Below are 12,270 nucleotides of genomic sequence, written 5' to 3' on the forward strand. Positions count from 1 at the left end.
GCAGCTCTTCCTCAGGTGAGTAGTAGTTATAGCAGTGTTACGGATAGTATGGTGATGTTACTTTGTGTGTTTGCTTTGTGTTTCTGGGTCCCTTATGATTTTTGCAGAATTACGGGGTTTTCTGTGAGTCTTTGCCTTTATGTCAAATCTTATCAAAGTCACAACCTTGGTGGCAAAGTGATGGAGCATGGTTTAGGAGAAATGTATCATTGAAGCTCCCTGTGTGAGCGTGTATCTGAAAATGGCAGCAGTGGGCATGTAAGGGGTATTCTGTTTCAGGTTTAGGGACAGTTTATTGTATTTCTGGAGCTTTTGCCTGTGTGTTTGCTGTCTGTTGAGTCTTTAGACCTTGCAGCCTTCTAGTCTTGATGTCCTTGAATTGACATATTAGAAGTATGTTTATGAGGTGTTGCTAGGTAGTTGTATTTGGGAAACAGTTGAGCATGGTTCCTTGACCGCGTAAGTGCAGTACTGCCAAGAGACTGAGCAGGGTCACCTTCTTCATCACTGAAGAATAAGTCTGTTCGGGCCCATTTCGGCGCGGCGCCGCCCGGGCCCATTTCGGCGCGGCGCCGCCCGGGCCCATTTCGGCGCGGCGCCGCCCGGGCCCATTTCGGCGCGGCGCCGCCCGGGCCCATTTCGGCGCGGCGCCGCCCGGGCCCATTTCGGCGCGGCGCCGCCCGGGCCCATTTCGGCGCGGCGCCGCCCGGGCCCATTTCGGCGCGGCGCCGCCCGGGCCCATTTCGGCGCGGCGCCGCCCGGGCCCATTTCGGCGCGGCGCCGCCCGGGCCCATTTCGGCGCGGCGCCGCCCGGGCCCATTTCGGCGCGGCGCCGCCCGGGCCCATTTCGGCGCGGCGCCGCCCGGGCCCATTTCTCAGGTGGAGCTACTGAGCAGGTGAGATAAAGGAGCTGGGAACAGAGAGGTATTGCACAATTATATGTTGCATCAGTTGTAGTCAGCGTTGTGGAGGAGGTGGGTGTCAGAGCTAGCGTGCTAGTAAATGCTGGTTCTCTGTTTTTGCAAGCGATGATGAACCTGTTTGACGTAATTCCATTTGAAAAAGTTCCAGAGTACTTGACTGGTCGTGTTGTTCTTTCAATTTTAAAAGCTGCAGCAAAAGCATGGGGATTGTTGCTTCTAGAAACGTCTCAAGTCTCCTGTCCGCTCTCTGCATGTTGTTCAGGTAAAGCACATTTTAAAAAAACAATTAAAAAAAAAAAATGATAACCAGCTGCTGTTGCTCCTGCTCTGCTCCTACTTCCTTGTGCTTTGTCCCTCCTCTTTCCCAGGTGATTGGGTTTGGGTGCTGGGCGGGGCCAAATGGTATATTATCCCCAGGCATGCCATCAGAGAGCTCCTTCTGCCTGGGCTGCTCTTTGGGGGTAAGTGCTTTGTGTTTCCTTCAGTCAGTTGCAGGGTTTTCTAGACAGGCTGGAGTCCATGGAATTCTAGATTTCTAAGTGGTTGGAATTCTAGATTTCGAAGTGCTTGGAATAGAGGGATATTTAGTAGAGTTTGCTGGCTCACTGTTTTTTGGGATGGTCACATATGCTCCTGTTTTTGAGCCATATTTTAATCTCTACATGTATAAAAACACTTGTTTTAGTCCCCTGGAGAGTTACACCAGCTTGATTACATGCTATGTGTGGCTTGACAGCGTAGGTGCAGCATTACCAAGAGACTGAGCAGGGTTGTATCAGAGTCTGCTCTTTCCTCTGCAAAGGGTAAGTCTGTGATTACTCCTGCCAGGGCTGCTGTGTGTGCACGTCTTCTTGGCATTTGTGGACCTCAGCTTTTTTTTTTTTTTTTTTGTGTGTGTGTATGTTCTAAGTTTTTGTTTTTTTTTTTTCAGGGGCAAATAGTGTGTTTGCTGAGCGTGGTTGGTAGGAGGAGGTGGGGAGCTGCTGAAGACTGGTAGGTTTGGTTTCGAGGAGTGTATGGCATTATTCCTGTGCGATGCGACTGATTGTTGGGCGGGAACGTTGCAGCTTGTGTGTCTTAGCCATTGTAGCTTGTGTAGTGTGTGTTGTGTGGCCCGGGTGGAGTTTGCTGTGGCACTGTGAGCAAAGAATCTCAGTTAGAGCTGGTGAGCAGCTGAAGTACCGGAGCTGGGAAGAGAGAGGTGGTATTGCAGCAGGTACGCTGTGGCTGTGAGGTGCCTCAGAGTGTGCTTTTCTCTTGTCTCTACAGGTGCTTTGAGCAGTCGTGGACAGGGAAGGGAAATCCTCATGTCACAAAGCTCTGAGGGAAGGTGAGTGTTGTCAGCCTGGTCATCCCTTATCCGAAGCAAAGGGAAGACGCTCAGGTGTTTCCCTGTGAGGGTCCGAAGTGAGGCTGTTTGGGATAGAGGAGCAGTGTGGCAGGTGGTTGCTCGCAAGAAGAGTGGTCATTGTGTCCTTTTGTGTTCCCAGGTGGCGTGGGTGATGCTGGCCGCTCCTTTCAAGCTTGGACCTAATTTGCAGGTACAGAGGCAAGTGGCCTGCTGTTTTGAAAGGATAAAACTAAAGATGGGGTCCCTTTTGTTGTTGAGGGATGGGTGGTACTGCTGTCAGCTGAATGTTTATCTTCTGCTTGTCTTTCTCCTTTGTTGAGGGTGAAACGCAGTGCGCAGTGCAGGACGTCTTGACCCGAGCTGCCTCTGCAGTGACTCTGGTGCATGATGAGCAGAGGTAACTGTTGTTTTTGGGGCGCGGTTGTCACTGCAGTTATTTTCCTACATCCAATAGAGTAAAATTCCAGTTTGTCTTTTAGAGGTGCTATAAGTGGGTAAAGAGAACAGATGGAAACATCTGCCATGTGGGGCAGGCAAGCGGCTGAGGTACAGGAGGGGATGAGAGTATGTGATTTTTTTTCTGGGGATGGAATGGAATCAATTTTGTTGGTGTATAATCTGTTTTGCTCCTAGATTTTTCTTTCTGCGTAAATAAAAGTTTGAGCTAATTCCAGGTAAGAAAGTTCCATTTACTTGCTGGGTCGTATTGTCCTTTTAATATTCAAAGCTGCAGCAAAAGCATGGGGATTGTTGCTTCTAGAAACTCCCCAGTTCTCTTGTTTGCACTCTGCATGCTGTTGAGCTAAAGCAGATTTAAAAAAAAAAAATACAGGAAACACACACACAAAACAACAATAACAAGAACAAAAAAAAACCAACACCATTGGGTGACTTGTGAACGCAACGATCATTTAATCCCTTTGTTTTCCCAGGTGGTGTGGATGATACTGGCTGCACTGTTGGAGCTTGGACTCGGAGAGGAACACGTGAGCACAATCGTATGTTGCATTAGCAGTAGTCAGCATTGTGGAGAAGGTGAGCAATGGGGCCAGCGTCCTAGTGAATGCTGTTACTCTGTTTTTGCAGCTGATGATGAGCCTGGCAATTGACTAAGATGACAATCGGTGCCTGTGCATTTCTTGAGGCGGAGGGACTTTACCATGCAGCAACCTGAGAGCTAAGTTGGGGGGCACCTGGTATTTGCATATCTGGGGTGGCTAATGGGAGCTGGGAGCCAGAGCAGCATGGAGCCAGCTGGCTGAATAGACTTGGTTCCACGGTGAGGGTGGTTCAGGCTGGGTCACGTTCAGGCTGCTTGTGGCTGGGTCACCAGGCTAATAGAAGAAGTGGGATTATTTTGTAGTGTGAGTGCGTGTGCCAGGCAGGACAGTTTCCTTCTGTTCGTCTGTCTTGTGTTGCTTCTGCGATGTCTGTTCTGTGCTTCTCGGGTCTTGATATCCTCCTAGCTTTTGACACTGGACTGACCAGACAGGCAACTTGGTAGTGGTGCTGAAGGGCCTCAGTGCTTGTTTTGTCATCATGACTCTGATCTGAGCACTTCTTGTGTTGCAGTCACTGCTTAAAGAGCAGGTCTGTTTCAGGTCTCGTGCATCATATTCGGTTTGAGATCGCGTCTGTTTCCATCCTCACTCTTGCAGAAGTCATCTGGGCCGCATCAGGAGCTCTTGTTGGGAATTGAATTCCTAAGCATCGTCTTAGGGGGTTTTCAGTCCCCATCCTTCTGGTCTGTTGTCTTGAAGGCAGGCTTTTTAGGCCTCCATCATCCCAGTTCTGGCAGTTGCTTCCAGTCGCGTGTCATGACATTTGAGTCTCCTCTAGGGTCTGGTGCAGAGCACCTGTTCTGACTTGCTGTTGCCATAGGGCTTTCCTCCGGGGGTCTCTTTTTCTTGCGCCTTGTGTTGTGTGTTTTGTAGTGTTTGTGGCGTGGCTGTGTGTGTATGTGTTTGGTCTGGAGCTGTCCTGCCTGGCAGTTAGTGATTAACGTGGCAGTGCATGGGTGTACTAATACATTGTCTGGACTGTTTTGGCGAAGACATCCGGTCTGCCTCTGGGCACGTACTGAAGGGCAGCTGGCACAGTCATCTCTGTGGTGTTTGGCAGATGTGGAGGTGGGAGAGTATATCTGCTTGTGAGCAGCTGCTCGCATAAGCGCTTGAACGGTGTGCTTGAGGAGGTCTGTTGAATCTTGAAAGGTTACAGATATGGGCTTTTGAAATGTTTATTCTTATTTCTTTCCTATCCCCAGTAGAGTGTAAACCTTTTGGAACCTGTCACAGGAAAGAGCTCCATCTGGAACTGTTCAGCACTGGGTAGGCAGCTCAGTGACAGGCTTGATCTACTTCTGAGGTGCTGAGGTAATGGGGCTGCTGTTTTGAAAAAATAATTTGTAAATGGGGTCCCTGCTGTTGTTGAGGGATGGGTGCTAATGCAGGCCGCTGAATGATTATATTGTGACTGTTTTCATTTGTTAAAGCTGCAACACAGTGTACAACGTGGGACTTGAGCATAGCTGCTTTCGGCAAGGTGAGCGATGAACAGATGTAGCAGGCACTTTAGGGGTGCAGTTGTCACTGCAGTTAGTTAACTACACAAAATAGAGTAAAAATCCTGTTTATATTTCAGAGGTGTGTTGTAGCTGGCTTAAGAGAGCAGATGGAAGCATCTGCCTCAAGGGCAGGTGAGGGAGCAGAGGTAAGGGAGCAGATGAGAGTAACTGTCCTAGCTGTGCTGTGGCTTTGGATGCTGCTTAGGCCTATGCTTTTCTTTTTGTTTCACAGGTGAGTCGCACAGGCTCAGAGGGGCCAAGCTGCACTCTAAAGAGCAGCACGAGAAGGGCGGGCTGTTTGTGAGCTGAATTGGAGCAGAACTGCCAAGTAGCACGAGGTGACTGCGAAGGGTATCCATCTTGCTTTGCAGGTGCCATGGCAGGCTCTCCACAGAAGCAGTTGAGGATTTGAGAAGAGGTTGCAGATCATCAAGGAGCAACACATGCAGGGACGGCTTGAAAACGGTATGGCTGCTTTCTCTTCTGTTTATCAGGTGTCCCAGGCAATGTGGGCTGTGATGTTAGTCTTTAGAATCGGAACATAGCAGGTGCTGATGGCTGTCTTCTTTGGTAGGCAAAGAGGTGCCCAAAGCCCTGTCCTGTGTAGCCTGAGCACACCTTGCTGAGGATGAGGTGTCCTTTCTACCAGTTCCCAAAACTGTGTTGAAGCTGAAATGCTGTGTCTGTGTTTTGGTTGGGGTTGCACCTTGGTGAGTGTAGGGATGGATTTTAAGTGGGTGCAGCGGAGGGCCTGGACCCAGTGTCCTGTAGTGTGTTTTAACACATCAGCATAGCCTTTTGGTTCTCAGCTTACTGAAGTAAGTGATTTTTCCTGTGAGTGGAATGGAATTGAGTTCTTTTTTGGCATGTAATCAGTTCTGCTCCTAGACTTTTCTTTCTATGTAAATAAAAGCTTGAGCTAATTCCAGATGAAAAAAAAAAAATCAGCTACTTGCTTGGTCATTTTGTCCTTTTAATATTCAAAGCTGTAGCAAAAGCATGGGGATTGTTGTGGAGGAATGGTTAAGTGAGGTAGGACACGTGGATGTTGAGCAGTTAGGAGGTCATGGGCTAGGGGAGGTACCGTACTCAACTCATATGAGCCTGGGCACGTGCGCAGCTGGTTGAGAACCAATCAGGCCCAAGGACACGATGCCCTTGTGTGGTTGGGAAAGTCCCTAAGGCGGGACGGTAGCTAAAAGAGGGAGGAACTAACTGACAAGATAGGAAAGTGTTAGCCAATCCTGAGCTTAGTTTTTGCAATATGTATGAGTTGATTATGTTCGAACTAGATAAAAGGCGACTGAGCTATCCATTAAAGTTGAAGTTCACTGTTCACTCATATTGAGCGTCTGTGTCTTCCTTCTGTCGACAACAAATAGCGCCCGAACAGGGACCGATCTGAACGGGATTTGGACACTGCTGGCGGTGATCCTGGGCCACGGTTGGACGGAATAAGGGAGGAACCGGTCCTGCAACGCAGCCCAGGAGGTGGAAGGGACAAGAATCCCCTCACCCGCGTCGGGAAGGTGAAAGGGACGTGGAGTCCCCGCACCCGGGAGAGGATCCCGCCGGTCACGCGTCGCCGAGGTCTGAAAGGTGAAAGGGACGAAAACTTGGAGTCCCCGCACCCACAGCTCGGAAGGTGGAAGGGAGTCCCCGCACCCGGGATGAGCCTATAAAGGGTCCCGCCGGAGAAGCGCCGCCGAGGTCTTTGCAAAGGCTGCAACCAACGTATATAAAGGTATGGAGAGACAAGCGGCGTATGCTTTGCTCGAATGCTTTTTAGAAAAGCGGATCACTTCAGATATAGACTGCAAAAAGGATTTACCAGGATTATTAGCATATGGAGTAATGCAGGGTTGTTTTATCAATCCTGATACAGTTTTTGAACAAACAGAGTGGCGTAAATTTGGGGACAAATTGTTTGATGAAGTTATTAATGAAAATAAGGCTGCTAAAAAATTATTGAAGCCTTGGAGAGCAGTCACTAACGCCTTAGTTATACATCAGGCTGAGCAGAGAGTCGCTACTGCTGCTACAGAGCGACTGGGATTGCCGGGAAGTGTTGGAGCTGGGGATTGCCCACTGCCGCCTTCAGTGAGAACGATAACGCTGCCTCAGGGGGCTACGGGGCAGTGGGAGCCTCCCCCCCCCTCAGTCACCGCCACGAGCAGTGCTGCGCTCGGAGTTCCGCGGAATCGAACGGCAGCTGACCCTCACCGTGTGGCGAGTCGGCACAGAGCAGAGGGACGGACATCAGGACCCTGCAGCCTGTCTGATGTAACCATGGAAGCAGCGGCGGCTGTACTGCTTCTCTCTGGCATTCTTTTTATAAGAGGTTTACCTTGCAATGAAAAAGGGATACTAACTGGAGTGTTAATAATTGTATGTGTTATTCTTAAATGTCCAGGTATTTTGTGTTGAAAGTATTTGTGTAAGGGTAAGGTTTTAAAACAAAGTGTTGCAAGTCACTTCACGAGGAACACAATGAGAGGCAATACTTGTTTGTTTGCTTATCATTCTAAATTATATTCATGTGGTATGATTGAGGTTGTGGTATGATTGAGAGTGAGATGTGCCAGAGGCCTCTGGGTGTGTGAGTGTGCTGTGTACTGTGTTAGTGAGAGCGCATTTATTGCCATAGTGCAGGCTGAAATCATAGGAAATTAGTACTGGTCGAGCAAAATCATGTTTCACAAGTATGGAGTCATTGTGCGAAGTAGCCACTTGGAGAAACTTAAGGGAACGTACTGTTTAAAACTTTTTGATTGTAATGAGTCAATTCACAAATCCATTACTTTCTTGAAAGAGCAAATGAGAAAGAGAGTCAATATGGTATCAATCCTTTCAATCAATGGTTCACTGATTTGTTTGAAACAATGCATAGATGGTTACTGGGATTAGTCAAAGAGGGATTAAGGATTTTGTTCACTGTGGTGTCAATCATCATTGCATGTAGTATTGTGATAAATGTGGTTAAAGAGTTACTTGCAAAAATGTTATAAAATGTTATAGAGATTTTGAAGTGGTGCCAGAAACAGGTACCCAGTGGATCACTGCAAAGTGGACTGAAGCAGCTTTAGAATCTGCACACGCCGAAGACGACCAGGAAGAGGTTCCTGATAATCATTCTGACAATGACGTGGGCTGTGACACCTCGACGACTATCAAGAACAGCCTTTGATCACCATCAAGTGATTAGGTTTAAGTGTGTTACTACTAAGTTGTGTTACTTACTATTAATTGTGTTACCATTAAGTGCTTACAGTAATTGTAGTGTTATTAGGGTTAAGTTGTATAGTTGTGTTATGTTATGTACCCTTTCAGAACATGCTTGTTTGGGGTCCCGATAGGGGATCCAAAGGAACTGAGTGAAATGTTAGCACCATACTCTGCCCGTATTACTCTGCTTAATGGATCTTTTTCTGACTGTAGGAACTGCACACGCTTTGGCTAGCATAAATAAGCTTGCTTGTTGGGCTGTTAAACAGTCAAATGTAACCACACAAGTTCTTTCTGAAATGTCGCAAGACATGGAAAGCCTAAGGCACGCTGTGCTGCAAAATAGGGCCGGTATTGATTTCTTGTTCTTGGCTCAGGGACATGGGTGTGAAGATGTAGAAGGAATGTGTTGCTTTAATCTTTCCGACCATGGTCAGTCAATTCACGACCAGTTGAAATGGTTAAGGGATCATACACAAAAAATTGTAGTACAAGATAGTTGGTTTGAAGGTTGGCTTAAATCTGTTTTTGGGAACATGGGTGGATGGGTTTTGTTAGTTAAAGAGGGACTTTGCTTTCTACTTATAATTATATTGATTATAATTGCTGCATATGTAACCTTTAACTGCCTAACTAAGAAACTAGAGCAACTCACAGAGAAGGTATTTGTAGCACAAAATAAAAACGGGGGAATTGTGGAGGAATGGTTAAGTGAGGTAGGACACGTGGATGTTGAGCAGTTAGGAGGTCATGGGCTAGGGGAGGTACCGTACTCAACTCATATGAGCCTGGGCACGTGCGCAGCCGGTTGAGAACCAATCAGGCCCAAGGACACGATGCCCTTGTGTGGTTGGGAAAGTCCCTAAGGCGGGACGGTAGCTAAAAGAGGGAGGAACTAACTGACAAGATAGGAAAGTGTTAGCCAATCCTGAGCTTAGTTTTTGCAATATGTATGAGTTGATTATGTTCAAACTAGATAAAAGGCGACTGAGCTATCCATTAAAGTTGAAGTTCACTGTTCACTCATATTGAGCGTCTGTGTCTTCCTTCCGTCGACAACAGATTGTAGCTTCTAGAAACACCCCAGTTCTCATGTCTGCACTCTGCATGCTGTTGAGCTAAGCCATATAAATAAGGTAATAAAACCACAGCTGCTGTTCCTCTTCTTTCTGCTTTTTTTGTGCTTTCCCCCTGCACTTTCCCATGTGATTGGCTTCAGGTTCCAGGTGGGACCTAATAGTAACTGAGTTGCAGGTGTGCCATCAGAGAGCTGCTTCTGCCTGGGCTGCTCTTTGGGGTAAGTGCTTTGTTTTTCCTTCAGTCAGTTGCAGGGTTCTTTAGGTGGGTCAGAGTCTATGGACTGATGCATTTTCAAGTAGAAACCGGTACGCATATCTTTTCGAGGTGGCAACTGGTAGGATCTGTCATTGTAAAGCAATCTAAGTAGTAGGTGCCTGTATTGCACGCAGCACTTCCTCAGGTGAGTAGTTATTACAGCAGTTTTACGGATAGTATGGCGATGTTATTTTGTGTGTTTGCTTTGTGTTTCTGGGTCCCTTATGATTTTTGCAGAATTACAGGGCTTTTTGTGAGTCTTTGCCTATATGTCAAATCTTATCAAAGTCACAACCTTGGTGGCAAAGTGATGGAGCAGGGTTTAGGAGAAATGTATCATGGAGGCTCCCTGTGTGAGCATGTATCTGAAAATGGCAGCATTGGGCATATAAGCAGTGGCCTTTCTCAGGGTTAGGGGCGGTTTGTTATATTTCTGGAGCTTTTGCCTGTGTGTTTGCTGTCTGTCGAGTCTTTAGACCATAAAGCCTTCTAGGCTTTATGTGCATGGAATTCACATATTTGAGGTATGTTTATGAGGGGTTGCCAGGTACGTTGTTTTTGGGAAACCGTGGGGTACGGTTTCTTGACCACATAAGTGCAGTACTGCCAAGAGACTGAGCAGGGTCACCTTCTTCATCACTGAAGAATAAGTCTGTTCGGGCACATTTCAGCGTGGCGCTGACCGGGCACATTTCTCAGTTGGAGCTACTGAGCAGGTGAGTTAAATGAACCAGGAACAGAGAGGTATTGCACAATGATATGTTGCATTAGTAGTAGTGAGCGTTGTGCAGGAGGTGGGTATTAGCTCTGGCATGCTAGTGAATGCTGGTTCTCTGTTTTTGCAAGTGATGATGAACCTGTTTGACGTAATTCCATTTGAAAAAGTTCCAGTTACTTGACTGGTTGTGTTGTCCTTTTAATATTAAAAGCTGCAGCAAAAGCATGGGGATTGTTGCTTCTAGAAACACCCCAGGTCTCTTGTCCTCTGCATGTTGTTCAGGTAAAGCAGATTTAAAAAAAAAAAAAAAAAAAGAAAATGAAAATTTGCTGCTCCTGCTCTGCTCCTACTTCCTTGTGCTTTGTCCCTCCCCTTTACAATGTGATTGGGTTTGGGTGCTGGGCAGGGCCAAATGGTATATGAGCCCCAGGCATGGCATCAGAGAGCTCCTTCTGCCTAGGCTGCTCTTTGGGGTAAGTGCTTTGTTTTCCTTCAGTCAGCTGCAGGGTTCTCTAGGCAGGCTGGAGTCTATGGATTTCTGGATTTACAAGTCCTTGGAATTCAATTAACAGAGGGATATTTAGTAGAGGTTGCTGGCTCACTGTTCTTTGTGATGGTGGGATACGCTTCTGTTTTTTGAGCTATATTTTAATCTCTAGATGTACAAACCTACTTGTGTAATTTTCCAGGGGACTAAAACCAGCTTCATTTCATGCTACATGTGGCTTGGCAGTTTAGATGCAGCGTTACCAAGAGCCTGAGCAGGGTTCTATCAGAGTCTGCTCTTTCCTCTGCAAAGGGTAAGTCTGTGATTACCTCTGCAGGGGCTGCTGTGCGTGCACGTCTTTTTGGCATTTATGGATCTCAGATGGTTTTTTTTTCGTGTGTGTATGTTCTAAGGTTTTGTTTTTTTTAGGGGCAAATAGTGTGTGTGCTGAGCGTGGTTGGCAGGAGGAGGTGGGGAGCTGCTCAGGACTGGTAGGTTTGGTTTCTCAGAGTGTGCGGCAGCCTTCGGGTGCGATGCGACTGATTGTTGAGTCTCTCCTGGGGTCTGCTGCAGAGCACCTGTTCTGACTTGCTGTTGCCATAGGGCTTCCCTCTGGGACTCACTTTTTCTTGTGCCTTGTGTTGTGTGTTTTGTTTTAGTGTTTGTGGCGTGCCTGTGTGTGTATGTGTTTGGTCTGGAGCTGTCCTGCCTGGCAGTTAGTGATGACAGCTAACGTGGCAGTGCATGGGTGTACTAATACATTGTCCGGACTGTTTAGGCAAAGACATCCAGTCTGCCTCTGGGCACGTGCTGAAGGGCAGCTGTCACAGTATATCTGTTTGCGCACAACTGCTTGTTTACCTCTATTCATTTAATAAATTGTAAAATTTAATTGCAATCCAATTTGGGACCCAGTCATGTATGACAACTGGGGGCTTGTCCGGGAGGGCTTCGGTTCCTGAATTCTTACTTTATCTAGGAGAGGCGCCCCACCATTTGGTGGCTGCTGTTCGAGTCAGGTCGGGACTAATGGCATCTTGAACCTGAATAAAGGTAAGCAAAGGTTTTGATTTTTTTTCAGTTCCCTTGCTGGCTGCAGCACTATATTTTGCCCGTAATTCTGCGTGTGAAGATCTGAATGAAGACAATGGAGTCATAAGCGTTTAAAGCGTATACTGTTCTGTTGGGTGGGTTTCGGTTGCCTGTGTGTGTAAGAGTGTGACTGAGACGGAATTCAGTTCCGAAGCGATTGTGGAGGTCTTCTAACCACGGTTCCAATCTCCTGCTAGGGACTTGGCCAGTGAAGGAACGAAGGGATTCCTATAGGATTTGTGGGTGGGTGATAGATCTTAAATCCTCCGTAAGACACTCTTATTAAGGTAACCAAGGGCTGTGGGAATTGCCACAGTAACATTCCTAGATGGGTCAGACAAAATCGAAGACCAGGGACCAGAAGAAAGGGAGCAAATTACCAGACATACCACCAGAAAGTCCATTAGGAATAACGGTTAGAAATTGGAATGAGAGGGGCCCCAGAAAAGGAAAAAGTAAATAAAAAACGGTCCAGTATTGTGTGATAGAATGGCCAAAGGAGCCTTTAACACCACATATCTTTCAGCCTGCTTTTGGATCCTTTGAAGACTGTATTTGTCAGGCCTTAAATAC

General features: G+C 47.1%; 2 long non-coding RNA genes across 4 annotated transcripts; both read left to right on the forward strand.

The window, feature by feature from the left end:
* Window positions 1-1,040: 1,040 nt before the first annotated feature.
* LOC309879962 lies at window positions 1,041-3,628 on the forward strand. Of its 3 annotated transcripts, XR_014317872.1 has the most exons (8): window positions 1,041-1,726; window positions 1,855-1,916; window positions 2,193-2,253; window positions 2,414-2,464; window positions 2,595-2,671; window positions 2,908-2,948; window positions 3,207-3,272; window positions 3,361-3,628. It is a non-coding gene; the product is annotated as an uncharacterized lncRNA (long non-coding RNA). The 3 variants fall into 3 exon arrangements; XR_014317873.1 differs by lacking the exon at window positions 2,908-2,948; XR_014317874.1 differs by lacking the exon at window positions 1,855-1,916.
* An 881-nt stretch (window positions 3,629-4,509) lies between these two features.
* On the forward strand, window positions 4,510-9,136 carry LOC309879961. Its single transcript, XR_014317871.1, has 4 exons — window positions 4,510-4,649; window positions 4,769-4,818; window positions 5,212-5,305; window positions 6,223-9,136. It is a non-coding gene; the product is annotated as an uncharacterized lncRNA (long non-coding RNA).
* Window positions 9,137-12,270: the final 3,134 nt, after the last annotated feature.

The sequence above is a fragment of the Aythya marila genome (assembly GCF_965140915.1).
Source record: "Aythya marila genome assembly, chromosome: 7".
Taxonomy (NCBI): domain Eukaryota; kingdom Metazoa; phylum Chordata; class Aves; order Anseriformes; family Anatidae; genus Aythya; species Aythya marila.